This window comes from Alexandromys fortis, unplaced genomic scaffold (assembly GCF_014885135.2).
Source record: "Alexandromys fortis isolate MF-2015 unplaced genomic scaffold, M_Fortis_MF-2015_v1.1 scaffold_100_3062768_6864082, whole genome shotgun sequence".
Classification (NCBI taxonomy): Eukaryota; Metazoa; Chordata; class Mammalia; order Rodentia; family Cricetidae; genus Alexandromys; species Alexandromys fortis.
In genome coordinates this window covers 2,188,906-2,205,439 of record NW_026067993.1, presented here as the reverse complement: position 1 = coordinate 2,205,439, position 16,534 = coordinate 2,188,906, and the positions used below count along the sequence as shown (strand labels likewise).

At 42.7% G+C, this 16,534-nt stretch overlaps 1 protein-coding gene across 21 annotated transcripts in view; it reads left to right on the top strand.

Annotated features, from left to right (window-relative positions):
• The window catches only part of Lpp (LIM domain containing preferred translocation partner in lipoma), a 617,771-nt gene that overhangs the window by 183,102 nt on the left and 418,135 nt on the right, over window positions 1–16,534 (top strand). The window contains exon 4 of one of the 21 annotated variants that reach the window (XM_050160000.1): window positions 10,036–10,091. The exons of the other annotated variants lie outside the window; for them this stretch is intronic. The gene's annotated coding sequence lies outside the window, so the exon portion shown is untranslated. The remainder of the gene's footprint in view (window positions 1–10,035; window positions 10,092–16,534) is intronic. 21 annotated transcript variants of the gene reach the window in all.

Sequence of the window (16,534 nt, the reverse complement as noted above, 5' to 3'; positions counted from 1 at the left end):
CTTTAACCTTTGACAGTGGCATATACAGGCTTTTTGCTCTGTATGATTCGATTCATGAAACACATACTGCAGCTAGATTCCTTTCTGGATTGCTGAAGGATATAGGAATTTTTGAATTTGACCATTTAAGTCTTTATTCAATATTGGCCTTATTTATTAAATGGTGTTCATTTTGTTTTCCTAAGGATTTTAGACGCTGGATGAGTTTTGTTTAATAATTATATTGTGTGTGCATATTGTATGCATGTACGAGTAAACACATGTGCAGTAACATACATGAATGTTAAGGACAGCTTTACAGAGGCAGTTAGCTCTTCTGTTTGCCCAGTTCTGGGCATTGTACTCAGTCTGCCAGGCTTACACGGTAGACACCTTTACCCACTGAGCCTGGGTGAGTGCTGTTGATAGCATTTTATTTATTGATGGCATTGGCATCTTTTCTGAGAAATCACAAACCTGGAGCACAAAATTGGATCAGTTTTCTTTTATATAAAATAGAATGTACTCAGAGAGAGAACATTGCTGCCTAATTTAAACCAGTATTGAGGCAAACTAATCGGTAGTAAGTGTAAATCTGGCTGTAGATAGCTCTCGGGTTTCTTTTTTGTGCCTTTTTGGGTGTTTGGAAAAGAGCGAGTGGAGTAATAACAGTGTAGAGTCCAGAGAGAAAGTTGAAAACACAAAGCATCTGTCTTGGTCTGCCTTTGTAGTGTGTGTGTGTGTGTGTGTGTGTGTGTGTGTGTGTGTGCACATTCTTGTGCACTTATATGCCAGTCTAATCTTGTGTGTGTGATGAAGCCTACTCGATCATGTGCAATGGTCTTTTTGATGTGTTCTTGGATTTGGTTTGCAAGCACTTTCATTATTTTTGCATCTGTGTTCATAAGGGAAATTGTAATTGATTTCTTTATTGAGTCTTTATCTGGTTTTGGTGTTAGGGAAATTGTCGCCTAATAATTGGGCATAAATGAATTGGGCCATGTTCCTTCTGTTTCTATTTTGTGGGATAGTTTGAGGAGTATTGGCATTAACTCTATTTAGAAAGTCAGGTAGAATTCTGAGCTAAAACTGTCTGGCCTTAGCATTTTTTTGGGGGAGGGGAGATATTTAATGACTGTTTTCTAATTTACTAGGGTGATAGTCCTATTTAAATTGTTCACCTGATCTTGATTTAACGTTGGCAAGTGGTACCTATTGAGAAAATTATCTATTTCTGTCAGATTTTCCAATTTTGTGGAGTACAGTTTTGGAAGTATGACCTATGGATTCTGTGGATTTCCTTGCTGTCTGTAGTTATGTCCCTCTTTTCATTTCGGATTTTGTTAATTTGTATAGCCTCTCTCAGTCTTTTGTTAGTTTGGATAAAGGTTTGTCTATCTTGTGGATTTTCTAAAAGAACCAACTCTGTTTCATTGACTCTTTGTACTGTTGTCTTTGTTTCTATTTCATTCATCTCAGCCCTCAGTTTGATTATTTCCTGCCATCTAAGCTCCTGAGTGGGCTTACTTATTTTCGTTCTAGAGCTTTCTGGTATTCTGTTTAGTAGTTAGTGTGAGATCTCTAGTCTTTTTATGTAGGCACTGACCTGAACACCAACCTAGCCACAAAACATTCAACCTCCAACCTGTCTTTGCCTGCAAGATCTGCTGGGCTATGGCAGTGCAGGACTTGTGGAAGCAGGCAACCAGTGTCTGTTTTAATTCAAGGCCAACACCACAAGAACCAGCCCATGTCCGACACTGTTTGGATGGCCAGTAACAAGAGAATGAATACCCAGAGACCTAGGGTAGAACCAAATAGGAATGGAAAAGAAATCAACAATTGAAGTGATTGCTCATGATATTCGGCTATATTCCTAGGCCGAAGCCTTGTCCAGTTGTCATTAGAGAGTTCTTCCTCGGGCAGCAGGTGGGAGCAGGTGCTGAGATGCAAAGCAGACATTATGTGGAGAGAGAATCTAAATTGGAAGATTCTATTGGATTCCTCCCCTTGGAGCTCAGAAGGGAAGGGGGATATTGTCAGAATCAAAGGGGATGGAGGATAACAGGAGAACGTGGCTCACTGAATCAACTAAGCAGGGTCCATATGGGCTCACGGAGACCGAAGTGCAAGTGTGGGCCTGCATCTGTCTGCACCAGAGCCTCTCCACTTACCTTAGGGTTCTTAGTTTGGTGTTTGTGAGACTCCTTACAAGGAGCGGGGCTAAGGCTGACTATCTTGCCTGTTTGGGGGACTCTTTTTCTCCTGTTGGGTTCTTTCTATTGTCTGGCCTTGGTGTGAGGACTTTTGTCTTGTCTTACTGTATCTTGTGTTGCCCTGTTTGGCTGTAGGCTCTCAGAGACCTGCTCGTTTCTGAAAGGAAATGGAGGGGAGGGGGAGTGGATATGGGGGGGGGTGCAGGGGTGAGCTGGGAGGAGTGGAGGGAGAGGAAACTGGTTGTGATGTATTGTATGAGAGAAGAATCTATTTTCAATTATTAAAAAAAGGGGAAGAAAGGAATTTCTGGGAAAGGGAAAAGTTGGTGGGTGTTAGTATGAGATGCAAGTCAAATATGCTTTCTCTGAAAAGAATGTCATAGATTTCAACATGTTGTTTACTTTATTTCTTACTGTCTAGTGATAGCCATACCTTGTTTAGTTGTTTTAAACTGCGTGTGAACAGTTACTTTCCCTAATAAAGAAAGGAAAATGCAAAAAGAGAAAGAAAAAGAAAAGAAAAAGGAAAGCAACAAAAATACCCCCAAACCCCAAAAGCATTACTTTGCTTGTTTGCTCTTCTTCCCTTCCCCGCCTCTGGGCTTTTCCTGCTGCCTCTCTCCTTCTGGAGCTGTGCAGCACCCTGAAGACAGGAATCCCCTTAATGTGCTTGCGACAGTGGCTTCATAAAGGTGGAAACAGGAAGTTACTGTAGTCTTTCTAAAACCCTTTGTGGGAGCGTGAAGACTTCTCGTCTCTTCCCAAGCCACTCCTGTCGGTCACCCCATCTTCCCACTCCTCAGGCTTCTTGCCAGAGAGGAACATCTCTCAGGAGTGGAGTAGCCAGTGCATACACTAGCCCAAACATCAGTGGAGGGGACACTTTCATAGATTATAAGCTGCTTCAGAGCTAGACAAATATACATGTGTAGTAATATATAGAGTGGATATATATGTACATATATATGATCTGTTCCCTGTCACAATATTTAACCCAAAGTGCTATTTACAGTAATGAATCAAAATGTCAATTTTAAAAATACGAAGTGCCAGAGTGTTCCCACGTTGCAGATACGGTTGATGTGACAGTTTGTTAATCATATGACTGTTACATCCACTGTCTCAGAAGGGTTTTCTGCTCAGCGCTGTGTCTTGTGGCTCCTCATACTCTCTTGGTGAATTCCTGGTTCAAGTTACTCACCCACGGAGTGCAGTTGGGTTGCGTGTCTCCTGTACCTCACAAAGGCTGCTGTGTTTTTCTGTACTTAAAAACGAATGGACTTCACATCGTTTCAGACGTTTGATTTTGTGCCTGACACATTATGAGTAGTAGCTTTATTTTTTTTTTTTTAACTTTATTTTTCTGTTTTCACTGTAGAACCTTCCCTGGGACTTGAGCATATAGCATGGGTGTTTAGAGTTTTCCCCTAAGTTTCAGAAGCTATCAGTGTTTGTCACTGGTCACTCCTTGACCTTGGATGCAGGTGCGAATTTTGCTTGTCACATTGTTTATGTCAACTAGGTCATCCTTATACAGGGATTTTTGGGAAAAGGCAGTCTGGTTTCTTTTAGGAAAGTTGACATATGTGCTACTTACTACTTCTGTCCCCATTGGCCACTCTTATTTATTCTCTATGCCTCAGTCTCTTCTGAAGAGTCATTGAGGGTGACATTTGATTTTATTATTATTATTTTTTTAATGTTCTAATGCTTCTGCTAAGGATGTTAAGGTTGGAGAAGTAAGGCTTTCTAGGAGACGGTATGAAGAGGACAGTGATTCTCTGGGCCAAGCAAGCCTGGGTGCATTGGTCTTGATTTGTTAGTGTCTACTCTCTTATGCAATCACACCGAGGTGGGAGTTGCACACTGTGGGTACCAGTCATCCCATTTGGGCAGAAGGTAGTGTGTTCTCTGACTTCTTGTGCTTTGTCTTTTGCAGATTGTTAGTGGACATCAGTGCCAATTGCTCCTACCTGTCTGGTCCTTGTGTAAGTCCTCTCAGGTTAGAGCTCTCCAACACTGAGACCTGGACTGTGGAATTCTGGGAATTCATCATCTGTGTCTGACTTTAGTCTTTGCTTCATTTTAGCTTTTGTTTCTTTTTTTGTGTTGTGGGGATGGAATCCAGTTCCTTTTATATGGTAGGGAATCTGTCTACCACTAAACTGCCTCAGTTTTTGAATTGTTACTGTTCATAAATATATGGTCCCCGAATCCCAGGAATATAGGGACTTTGTCAAGTGTCTTGTCTGCTTCTAGTAGAGAACATAAATTTTATTCTCAATGAGCTTCTTTCTGTCTGGGGAGAAGGGTGCACACTCAAAACTCAAAGTTGTTGTTACTGGTCCCTCCTTAACCATTTCATGTGTTGATTTCTGCTCTCTGCACTCTCCTCCCACCTCCAGACACAGCTGGTACCACCATGAGCCTCTTTGCATGGTGTATTTCTGCCCATAGCCTCAGATCTGGCAGGGTAGCTTAATTTAAAAGCTCTGAATGATAAATAAGCCTGGAGGCTGTCAGCACTTGAGGCAATCTAGGCATGAATTTATTAGAACTTTCAAAAGCAAGTAACTATCGAGAAAAGCAGGTTGGGATTTGAACTGGAACCATCGCCACCACTTACTAGAAGACCAGAAATGAAAGCATCGCTTGTTAAGCCAGGCAGTGGTGGCACACACCTTTAATCCCATCACCTGGGAGACCAAGGTAGACAGATCTCTGAGTTCCAGGACAGCCTGGTCTATATAGTGAGTTCTAGAACGACCAGAGTTACAATGAGAGAGCCTGTCTCAAAAACCAACAAACAAACAAAAAAGAAAGAAATTTAAATGGGTGCCCAAGCGGCTGGTGATGACCATGAGATCATTAACTCCTAAATACAACAGAATCCTGTGGTCACAGCCCCATGGCTTCTGGGCTTCTTCCTCCTGTGGCCTCTGAGGAGCTTTTACTGTCAGTATTGTATGGGTCAGTGGTCACCACTGAACTTCAGGCCCACAGAGCCTGCACCCACCAGAATCCAGAAACTGCAATCTTTCTCAACATTTCTTAATGCTTTGTATGACTTACGTGCAATTACAAGTTCTGTTTGAACTTTTTAAGGCCCTATTCAATGACATTGGGTGTCTCATACCCCAATAAAGGGAGTGCATTGTTACTGTCATTTAAAAATATACTATAAAACAAATATACTATAAAACAAAACAGAAAAACACTGAATTGAAGAAAAAATTTCCCAAGGATAAAAGAAATACACTAAATCTGGGAAAAAGACGAATCGCTGTTTCCTAGATATTGAAGCATTATGACCACATTTCTTAAGCTATAAGATTGTGGAATCAATTCAGTACTGTATTTTAATGACTGAAGTCCACACGGGAAAGAATGACCAAATATTGTTTTTGAATGATCGCTGAACTCTTTTGTATAGGTCTTATAGTGAGACAGGCTCATAATAACAGATGTCTAAAACTGCTGAGCCCAGAAACAGCAGCCGAGGGCCAACTTCCACGTGTTCTTTTCAAAGTCCTCTGTCAGCCAAGGAGATGTACCTGATAGATCATGAGTTTTTTTTAACTCAATGTCTCATTTTTATTATCAGCTCCCTTCCTCCTGGTGTGTGTCTGCTTCTTTGTATTTGCCTAGGTTCTACCTAAGCCTTGAGCCCACACTCCGCACACATCTATTCATTAGAAATAACGGTGAATCCTGCCCTCTGCTGACTTGATTTTGGGTCCTCAGGTACTGTGATGGGGGATTGTTTACATTTTTGGTAACCTCCTAGATGGTACTGAAAGTTCACGGGCAGACTTATTGTGCTTACTGCTGCTTCTGTTTCCCTTATGAACTTCTCAAATGCACATGCAAGCAATGACATCTCGGTGGTCATTGTTGTGCATAGATTGGAAGCTGATGGTTGTGAGTAAATTCAGGGTTCCTTAAATATACATTTTCTTCAGTCAGAATACATTGTGTGGAAGTGTCCTCTAGAATTATGTAAGAAAGCGCACCCTTTCCTCAAGGATGCTAGTAGCTGTTCTTTGTATAGCTGAAAAGAATAACGACAGGAGCTTGTTAAGAAAGGAAGGGCTTATTTTGGCTTTTCTTTACAGAGTACAGTCTGTCATGGTGGGGAGGTCATGGTGTCACATTGCATGTGCAGCCACCAGGTCACCAGGGTGAGTGGTGAATGGTGATACTCTGCTCACTTGTTTCTTTAGTCAGGGACTTCAGCCCAAGTAATGGTGCTGCTCATATTTTAGGTAGATGTCCCTGTCTTAGTTACCCTACTTAGTCTCCTTCACAGGTATGGCAAGGGACTCATCTCCTGGATGATTCTAGACCCTGTCATGTTGACAATAGTTGACAATGACAAATACCCACTCTGCAAAATCAAGGCCTGTCATTAAGGAGTACATTTTGCTCAGAGGACTCCCTTTCATCTTGGAGATAACCATGTGTAGGAGACTAAGCAGCTCTCGTATGAAGCTCAATTCACTATGGGGACAATGACCAGGTAAGGAGAAGGCTATGCAAACCCACAAGTGGACTTGGGCTGCAGGAGGTGATGGCATTTGAAGTCACTTTCAAGGTTGACAAGTTTCAGCAGATGAACTCAAAGCTCAGAATAGGCCAGATGAATGGACAGAGTGCTGGTACCTTGAGCTCCTCCTAATGTTTTCCAGGCAAGGCTGAGGGCAAAGGAATGTGGGAATATCTCCTTCTCAGTCCTTTGCCGATGCTCTCGGCCATTTGACTATGCTTATTACTATGGGTTTCAACTTCATGTACTTTCTTTTCTTACTTGTAGGCTATTTCTTTGGCTACTTCCATTCATGATTTTCTTACTGGTCCTTCATTTCTGCCCCATGTGGCTTATCCATGCTGCCTTGTTTCTTGGGCTTTCCTTTACATCTTCAGATGTAAAGGAACCACGTTCCATCCTTTACAGCTCTTCTTGTTCGCAGCGTTCACAGGAGATTCCACTTTGTTTCCGTGTTGGTTCAGTCAATGTGTTTGTTCTAGGGAGACATTGGTTTCCCTCTCGCTGGTGTCTGGTCATATTTGCTGACAAATTCACATGTAGTCAGCTGTGTGTGTTGTGCCTGGTGTTGATGAGAGGCGATGAAGACGCCACAAGGAAGGGCGTTGTCAGACTCCATCAGAGTTGTCAGAGAATGTAGTCGAGACTGTGTTCTGTAGCCCCATCAGCAGGCCTTTGGCTTTTAGAACATTATATTTTGATACTTATAATAGTGCAAGAACATTTATATCAACTGGCTCAAGGAAACTTTGCTATCCACTGCATTATTAATTCCAAATGGGAAAATTCATTAGGCCTCAAATTTTATTTGAGGCCAACTGTTTCTTAAATTATTATTACAATTATTATCTATTTACTTTTTTACAACTGATGGGAAGAGAAATTTAGCAGCTGTGTGATTAGCAGGGCATGAAATTAAAAATGTTTTGCATAGAATCAAGAGGTTGTTTGCTACAGAATTCCTCATTGGAGAATTAAGTGTCATTAAGATTGGCCGCAAGATGCCCCATCTCATTGTTCGAGTTTGATTTCCATTGCTTTGCTAAAAGGCCCTTTGCCTTCTCTGGCAGGGGCTTGCCTGTGGACAAGAGCATCAGCTCTTATAATGGTGATAGTCAAAGTAACATCCGCGGGCCCTGGACTGGCTAAGTAACACAGCTAGCGCTGGAGGCTCTCTGCTTCAGTGAAGATTATGTAAGTTCTGGTTTGAAGAAATGAGACAATTTAGTAAAGATTTCAGCCTATCTGATCTCCCTTCTCAGGTACCAGTGCATGTGTGTGTCCACAGGAGGCCATAGGAGGCAGACTAGTTCTCTGGACAGTCGTGTTTCTCTCTCTATTGTCTTCCACCTCGATACACCCTTTATTTCTTACATCATTTGCCTGCAACTGTTTTTATTCTGCTTCTAGAAAATGCTCCTCCCTTCCATTGGGTAAGATGTTTGCCAGCTTTTGTACAAGCCAGGCATGCTAGCTAGAATGTCTTAACTTAGGATTGAAGCCTATCCTAAGCGATTTTAATTCCTCTCCAAGCACATGAATTCCGTGCACCCCAGGCCTCATCCCCTTCTTATCTAATTCAGGCAAAAACAGTGACTCTTAAGGGTTACTGTGGTGCATGACAGAGTTAGTACTGGAAAATTCTCATTCATGGTTGACACTCTGTTAATGTTAACTACCTCTCCTTTCCACTCCTTCCCCTTCCCTTTTCCTCCCTCCAGCCCCTCCCCTTTCCTCCTGTCCTGTGCTGTTGGGGACTCAGATCCAGAGCTTCACACATGTTTGTGCTCTACCGCTGAGCTCTGTCTTCAGCCCTACTTCTAGCTGCCCCCATATGAAAAGTCTTGTTCTGTATTTGAAGGCAGTTCCTCTCTATTGCATAGTCCATTGCTCAGCTTCCAATCCGGAATCCTTCGGCTGTCTTTGCCTTACTGCCTTTGACAGAGTCTTTCCCGTTCAATATTTATTTGCATTATTCTTTAGTCCAATATTATTTTTTTAAGACTATTTTTTATTACATTTATTTAGTTGTGTGTGTGGGTTTCTACATGGGTATGCATGTGTGTACACACACTACTACACGCATGTCAGAGGACAAGTTGTGGGAGTTGCCATGCCTGTGCTGGGGGTCACTGGCTATTAGGTTTGGTACGAAGTGCTGTTTCCCACTGAGCTATCTCACTAGCTCCAATTTTATCTTCATACTTGCTGGAGTAAGTCTACATAGCCTCTTCTCTTAAAGGTCTGCCATTTGGGGAAAATGGGTTTGGCGGCGATCAATGCAGGCAGCTTCTCTTGGAGATAGACCTGAGAATTCTTTAGATATATAGGTAATGGATCTGTGGTCATTAGAGGACAGAAACAGTAATTTTTTTGTTGGTATTGGAGACATGTGTAGGCCAGTAGAGCCTTCGAGAAGGAGAAGTGGTTTGAAGTATCACCAGCATGTTGGGAAGAATTTGATATGCCTCACAAAAGAGGGAAGAAAGTTTCCAGGCTGCGACAGTTATGAGCTATGCCTGTTTTCTCTTATTAGCCGTTTGTTACTATGGTCAGTGCTGTGGAGAGGTGTCATCTGCTGCACCAAGGCTCACGCCTCAGGGGATGTAAACTGTGACTGAAGTAGTCAGTCACCTTGTCACTGTGACAGAATATCTGGCAGAAGCAGTGTGAGAGGAAAAGGTTTTTGTTTTGTTTTTGTCTCATAGCTTCAGAGCTTTTCAGTCCATCATGGCAAGAAGCACATGGCAGTAGGGATTGCTGAGGTCATGTCAGAGGGAGCATGTGGCTGTCCTATTTTAGCTATAGGCCGGAAAGCCAGGACTAGCGCGGAGACATGGCACCTTCAGAGACCGGACCCTGCTAGCCCATGAGTGCCAAGCGAGGCTCATGTCCCAAAGGTTCCAGTTTCTCAAAACTGTTCCCCCATCTGAGGACCAGGGGAATAAACACATGACCTAGAGCAGAATGTTTCCTCCATGTTCCATGAATACAGTGAACCAGGAAGGAGCTGCTGGCACATTCTAGTGAATGTCTCCTAAAAGGGACTGGCCTCTTTTCTGTGAGAGATAGACTTTCACAGGAGGGACAAAAGCTGAAAATGGTGGAAGTGTGTAGAAGAACTGAAGAGAAAAAGACTTCTCCAGAAGACTAAATCAACTAATAAAGGGATACTACCCAGTCCTATGTCTTATTTATTTATTTACTTTTTCCATGAGCTTAAAACATAATGTGAACACATTATTTGATCTTAAATTAAAATGCAAATTAAAAATATCAAATTTTATTCCATAGGTCTTTAATTTCTTGGGCGCCAGCACTCAACTGCTCTTGTCCTTTGCCATTAAAAGGTGAGCCAGTCCTGGAATGCCTGTGCCATACAATAGGTCTGGATGCCATAGCCCCTTTGCTGTGGGCACTCATTAGGATGCTCCCAGCAGCTCTGCACCGGGTGGCCAGTGCGTTTTAACCTTGTTGGTGCTCTTTCTCCTCCCTACATGTAATGGCGGTTTTAAATTTACTGTCACGACGAGGCACCAAAATGTGCTTGCGGCTGGCCACACGTTCTATGCCATAGCTGTGAAATCATAAGGCCGTCGTTGTGGCCAACACCCCAGAGCATGTAGCAGCAAGTGCTGGAGGTGATCAGGCAGCATTTTCTATGTGGGTGGAATGCAGACGTTGGAACACCAACTCCTGAGCTACTGCCATTGTTCAAAACATCCTTGGAATGTTTCTCTGAGAAGTTTTATTTGTATTTAAAAACATTTCCATCATTTTTCTTCTATAGTTGGGATATGAGAAGTTTGTACGTTTAAGACGGGCTCTATATTTTGATGTATGTTTTACACTGTGAAATGGAGATGACCATCAAGCTAGCTAACAAATCTGTCTGCCCGCATTGTGGCTGTTTTGAACGTGAGACTGACTGCAATGAAGGTATCGCTTAGCAACTGTCAGGTGTACAAGGCAGTGTTAACCTTTCCCTCATGCTGTCCGTTGGATTCTGGGACTTCTCACCTTGAGTTCCTGAGTTGCTCTATACTGTCATCAGTGGGCTCCTGCTCTTCCTCCTTAGTTCCTGGGGACCAGCATTCTCTCTGCTTCCTTGACTAATTACTCCACCCCACATGTAATTGACGTCATGTCTTATGGTGTTTTTTTTCTTCCTGTTCTTGGGATATTTTAGTGGACATGATTTCTCCAGATCCCATCCATATTGTCAGAAATTGAAGAAATTAACTTTTAAAAATTTACTTATATTTGCTTATTTTTTTAGATGGGATCAACCAGCTTTCTATTGACCTAAGGCTGAACTATTTTAATTGTGTGTGTATCTATCACCTATCCACCTCTCTAATCTGTCTGTCTCCGTCCATCCCTCTCTCCGTCCCTTCTTCCCTCCATTTATTGCTCCTTCTGTCCTTCCGTCCATCCATCTATCCATCCATCCCCCCATCCACCCACCCCTCCTTTTCTTCCTCTCTTCCTCTCTTCGTCCCCTCCCTCACCTCCTTCTCATATTTCAGCACCCGTCAGTGGACACTGTGTTGATTCTGGGTCCATCCGTTGTGAATACTGCAAGTGTTAGTCCGTAGATTCCTTCTGTTGTAAGATCAGTATGGAGCCGCATCTCCTAGCACGGTGCTTCGCAGGCTTTGGGAGTAGGGTAGCACAGGAAATGGAGATGTCCTTCCCACTTCTTTCTATCATCTTTTCTTATTTCTTTGCTCTATGTTCTGCAGTCCTTCACTTGGATGCCTTAGCTCTTCTACAGGTATTTGTGTGTATGGATACTTCCTCAGATGCTTTCTGGGAGGGGTAAGCACTGCTAACTTTGTTTTCTTCATGGTGATACTCCCCTTTGACTTGTCTTCAGTGGTAACAGCGCATCATCCCTCGAAATCATACAGCAGTGTCAACTGAAAACATATCTCATGTATGTGAGAACACTGAGGCCCCAAGATAAATCCTCACATGTACTGCAGGGCCCTTCCATTGGATAGGGCTCTCTAAGTTTTGTTCCCTTGCTAGCTCCCTTGCCTGATGTTCTCATGTGTTTGTTTTTTTTTTCCTTCCATAGAGGAGGAGGAGGAAGAAGCAGCAGCAGAGAAAGGGAGATTTCCCTTGGCCTTGTCTCCTGTCATATCACATATCATTAGTAGAGGGAGAACCAGGCCTTCAGGAGTCCTTTCATGTCTCAGGAAACGTTCAAGAAATAGAAGTCATTTTAGTTGACAATGATTGGAGCTAGATGTTATCCATGAATTAGATGACAGATTTGCTATAGATAAAAATAGCCTTAAACATACTAGTTGATATGTAAATATAGTACTGGTAAAATAGTTGAGCATGCAGTTCTCAATGAATGCCGTGTTTAGCTTAATTTTGGGATGGGGTGCTGTCAGATATAAAGCCATGTCCTGTCTCAGTCACTCTGTACATTTGGCGAATGTTTCCTAAACTGTGCTGCAGAATGCCAGCTCCACATATGACTGCTTCACTTCAGCAGCCCATGCTCCTTAGTCCATCCATTTTGGGGTGTGGCCTGTATGTTTACCAAGCTTAACTTCGGGAAGGTCAAAACAAAGCAACAAATGAGACCAACTTCTTTCCTGCTGTGCTTAATTTTGGCTTTATCAAATTAACATTGTATTGGAATGGTTTTCTCAATAATATCCCAAGGTTCTAGAATATTCTTTGGCCACCCTGACTTCATTGTTAAAATCCTTAAGGTGCATACTTGTGCTCTTGCAATCTTGTGTGAAATATGAAGTTGTTTTTGGCTTCACTATAGACCTCTCCCTGCCTTCCCTCTCCACAGGAGAAATTACAGGTTTGTTTAAGTCTTTAAATGAAATGTAAGGAGGAGGAATCCATTTAGGGTCTGGCTAATAGCAGGGAAAAGACATCATTTCACTGGCCAGACCAACGTGTGACTTTGACCTGTAACCCAGATGGCTTTCTGAATGCAGCCTGTTTTCCAGCAAACGTCTGTTATTTACAGGGGCTAGCCTTTTCACTATCGAAAACTGCATCTCAGGAAAACCCAAACCAAACAGCAAGAAACACGGATCTTTGGGGATTTTTAAACTGGCTTGCATGTGTATTCCGTCTCAGAACTTGTGCAGAATTAGCACTTTTTTAAAGTATTTGGAAATAGCTGGTTTGACCATCCTGACATTTTCTCTTTGCTTGTTTGGAATTTTAGCTGTTTAGTTTGGAAAGATCCTTAAGATCTTACAGAATCCCACACTGTACAGATGGAGAAACTGAGGCTATTTGGCAACCTTCCTTCTGGGTCCCTTGTTGGTGACAATGCTAGCCCAGGAGCTGCCATTTACCTTTTATGCCCCTTAAAACAAAACAAGATAGAACCCAAACACTGAGTCCAAGATGTCTCTTTGGTTATGTTGTAGATACATAAATAGGAGGTAGGTAGGTAGGTAGGTAGGTAGGTAGGTAGGTAGCAATCCGTGTTTGGAAAGTTCCTTAGCCTAGAGAAGAGTCTCCACAGGACTTCGGCTGTTCCCTCTTTAAAAGGACTGCGCTGACCTCAGGCCAGTCTTTTAAAAACTAATCCATTTAAAAAGAAGTGTGTGGAATAGTTGGTCGTACCCTGTGTTTTCTCCGTCTGTCTTCTGATAAAGTGTCCATGTGTTATCTTTAACACGTGCCATAGGAATGTAATACTTGCTAAGTGTGTGGTGTGGTGGGTTGTTGCTTACTTATGTATTTTGTGGTTTCTTCTACCCAGTTCTAGCTCCATTGTCTTTGTTAAAAGCTGGGGTCTAACTTCCCACAGAAAAGGAAGGTAAGCTCTAGGGAAGATTTTTGTTTTGCTAAGTTTAATCAAATCATAGCACACCTGAAATCTATTAACATATGACTTGGTTTTCTTGACACATCTAGAAAGATTTTAGGATTTAGGGATCATGGGCAAGATATGTTGTTTAAATTCCCCATTTAAAAAGTTGGTTTGGACTCCAATCTGTTGTAGCCTCCTGTGAATGGAAGGGACTTTACCCTCAGGCCTGGGTACTAGTTAGGGACTAGACATCTCTGGAAATAGCAACAAAGGTACGGTTAAGTCAAGAGCCGTCTCAGCAACACTTCTTCATTTTGGCGTCAGCACTTGTGATCCTGTTCTTAGCTACCTTCTGGGTAGTTGTAGGGATTAAATAAGGTAATAGATATGGAAAATACCGTATATGAAAGTTATATTATTGCCAGGCATAGCAAACACACACTTTAACGCGGTACTGTCTTAAGCACATGGCGTTTTGGGTACCTCCGATTTCTGACCGCAGTTCTCCTCAGTGAATGACTCCAAAGCATCGTGAAGCAGAAGCTCTTGGCTCCAGGTGTTTCGGTGACCGACTTTCTGCTTGTATTTCGGTATAGCCCTTCTTTTCCTTGGCCTGAGAAATCCTTTTGTAGATAGAACAATAGGCGCATGTAGACTGTACAGTTTCTTCTCTTTAGACACATGGGATTCTTTCAAATGATTGTTTTGGGTCTTTCAGGCCCAGTTGCTAGTTCATCAGAGTTCACTTTTAACTGTGTGCTCTGATAATCTTCATGTCGCAGATAAGGAGTTTGGGAAGCACAGAGTGCTCTCTGAGACAGGCAGTAACTAGTGGCACCAACCTTCGACCCCGGCTCTTGATGGCAGCTAGATAGACTGGTATGGCTTGCTGGCAGTGCAGGTGTGTGATGTCATTAGCATCTGGCCACATCTAATCAGCAGCATGATTATCAGCCAGCTCTTTAGGTTTTCGGTTGGTCCTATCCTTAACTTCCCAATTAGCTTCCAGGCATCTTGATTGCAGGGTTTCTGTACTGGAGTGTGTACTCGCAGCACTTCTCAGGGCTGCTAGGAGGTCATGTCCTGCCGGATGAACGCAGTGTGTTTCTTGTCTGTCCTTTTGATTCTCTGAGCCCCTCAGGCAGAGCTGTTGCTGGCATCTACCACAGCTGGGTTTGGCAGAGCTGTGGTTCGCATTGCCCCATGCAGGGCGGGGAAGGGCATTTGAGGAGGCTGCTCTGGCGTGCTTCTGAACTAGTCTCTCCCCAGGGGAAGCATGCTTTCAAGTTGTGGCCTGCTTGTTTTCCACATGGCGTGTATGTTCACCCTGATTGTTTTCTGTGTAACCCAACTAACGTCTTCTGGGTGCTGCAGTTTTGTTTTGCTTTGTCCTTGTTTAATTGTGTTTTTCCAGGGATCTGGTTTTCTGAGGTGCTGACCAAAGACAACACAGGATCGTAGCAGAGAATGGCACATGACAGAGTCATGCCCGTGAACACCAGGAGAGAGTTTACTCTTGGATGGCCAGGAAGCTGTTGGAAATCTTAGTGCAGGCTTGATTCTCTGCATTGAGTTATTTGAAGTCTCCTCCTGGTGCCATCTTTCTTTCTATTAACACACTCAGTGCCTTTGTTTCCCCAATAACACTTCAAAGATAGCCTTTAAATCCAATTAAATGCCCTGCATTGAAATTATCTATTATCTACATAGGAATGTTTGGTAGCTGTGTGTTGGATACTGACCCTGCCTTAGATCATGCTCACATGGATTGGACTGAGACAGGAGGCAGATACAAGTGCACTTCTCACAAGCTTTGGTGTAGGGGAAAGTATTCCGAATTTTGCATCTGGTTTTATAGCTATAGTTGCCGCCCACAGTCTTGCAAATGCTGCAGTTGTCCTAAGTGCTGCAATGGAAAGGCATCGTGAGCTGTGGGACAAGCTGTGGGTTGCTCTGACCTCGTTGGGGGGGGGGCGTACCTTTGCCCTGCGGAAGGTAGAGAGAGTGGCAGCCCAAACGTTACTCAGGTTTAGAGAGGAAGAACCTTTGAACTCATGAGTTTTCTTTTGGTGTATTGTGTATTAAACTGTGTTTTTTTTTTTTTTTTTATGTTCCAGTAAAGAGGTATTTGAAATATTTGGCATGCACTGAGTGTTGTGGTATGAGAAGTATCATGTTCTTTCTATATTACAGAAGTGCAAATAAAATTTCGTGTTTATGAATGGCAGAAGCTGTTGCGATAGGGGAATGGAGCAGCCAGTTAAGTGCTTGCTTTTTAACCACAAGGACCTGAGTTTGGATCTCCAGTACTTGCATAAAAGCTGAGTGTGTGTGTGTGTGTGTGTGTGTGTGTGTGTGTGTGAGTGAGTGTGTATGGAGGGGAGTCTGTGACCCTAGCTTGGGGCTTTGGAGAGAGTCAAATTCCTTAGAACCCACATGCCACCAGCCTAGCTGAATCTGTGAGCTCCGGGTTCAGCAAAGACAGTGTCTGCAAAACCAAGGAACTAAGCAACTGAGGAAGGTAGCTGGTGTTGATCTCTGACCTCCCCAGGGACATGCACACATTTACATACACAGAACCATGAAAGTATAAACCTAGAATTTTATTTTCCCTTCATTAGTGTAGAAAGACCACAATGCTTTACATGTACACTGCACACACACACACACACACACACTCTCACTTACTTGAGGACAAAGCCTCTTCAGCTTATTCTCTTCCCGTTTCATCCTATATAAGTGGTCGTGGTAATGTCATATAACTTTGGTAGTCACTATAATGAGGCAAGAAAAGTATCTTTTGTTTTTATTACATTAAACCTATTCGCTACATTTCATATGTACAAAACTTTTTGAATCAAATTAGTGAGAAGAACACTTTTCATGATGTTCTTATGTAATGAGAAAATGATCATCTGGTAAAAGTGTGTGTGTGTGTGTGTGTGTGTGTGTGTGTGTGTAAGAGAGAGAGAGAGAGAGGGAGGG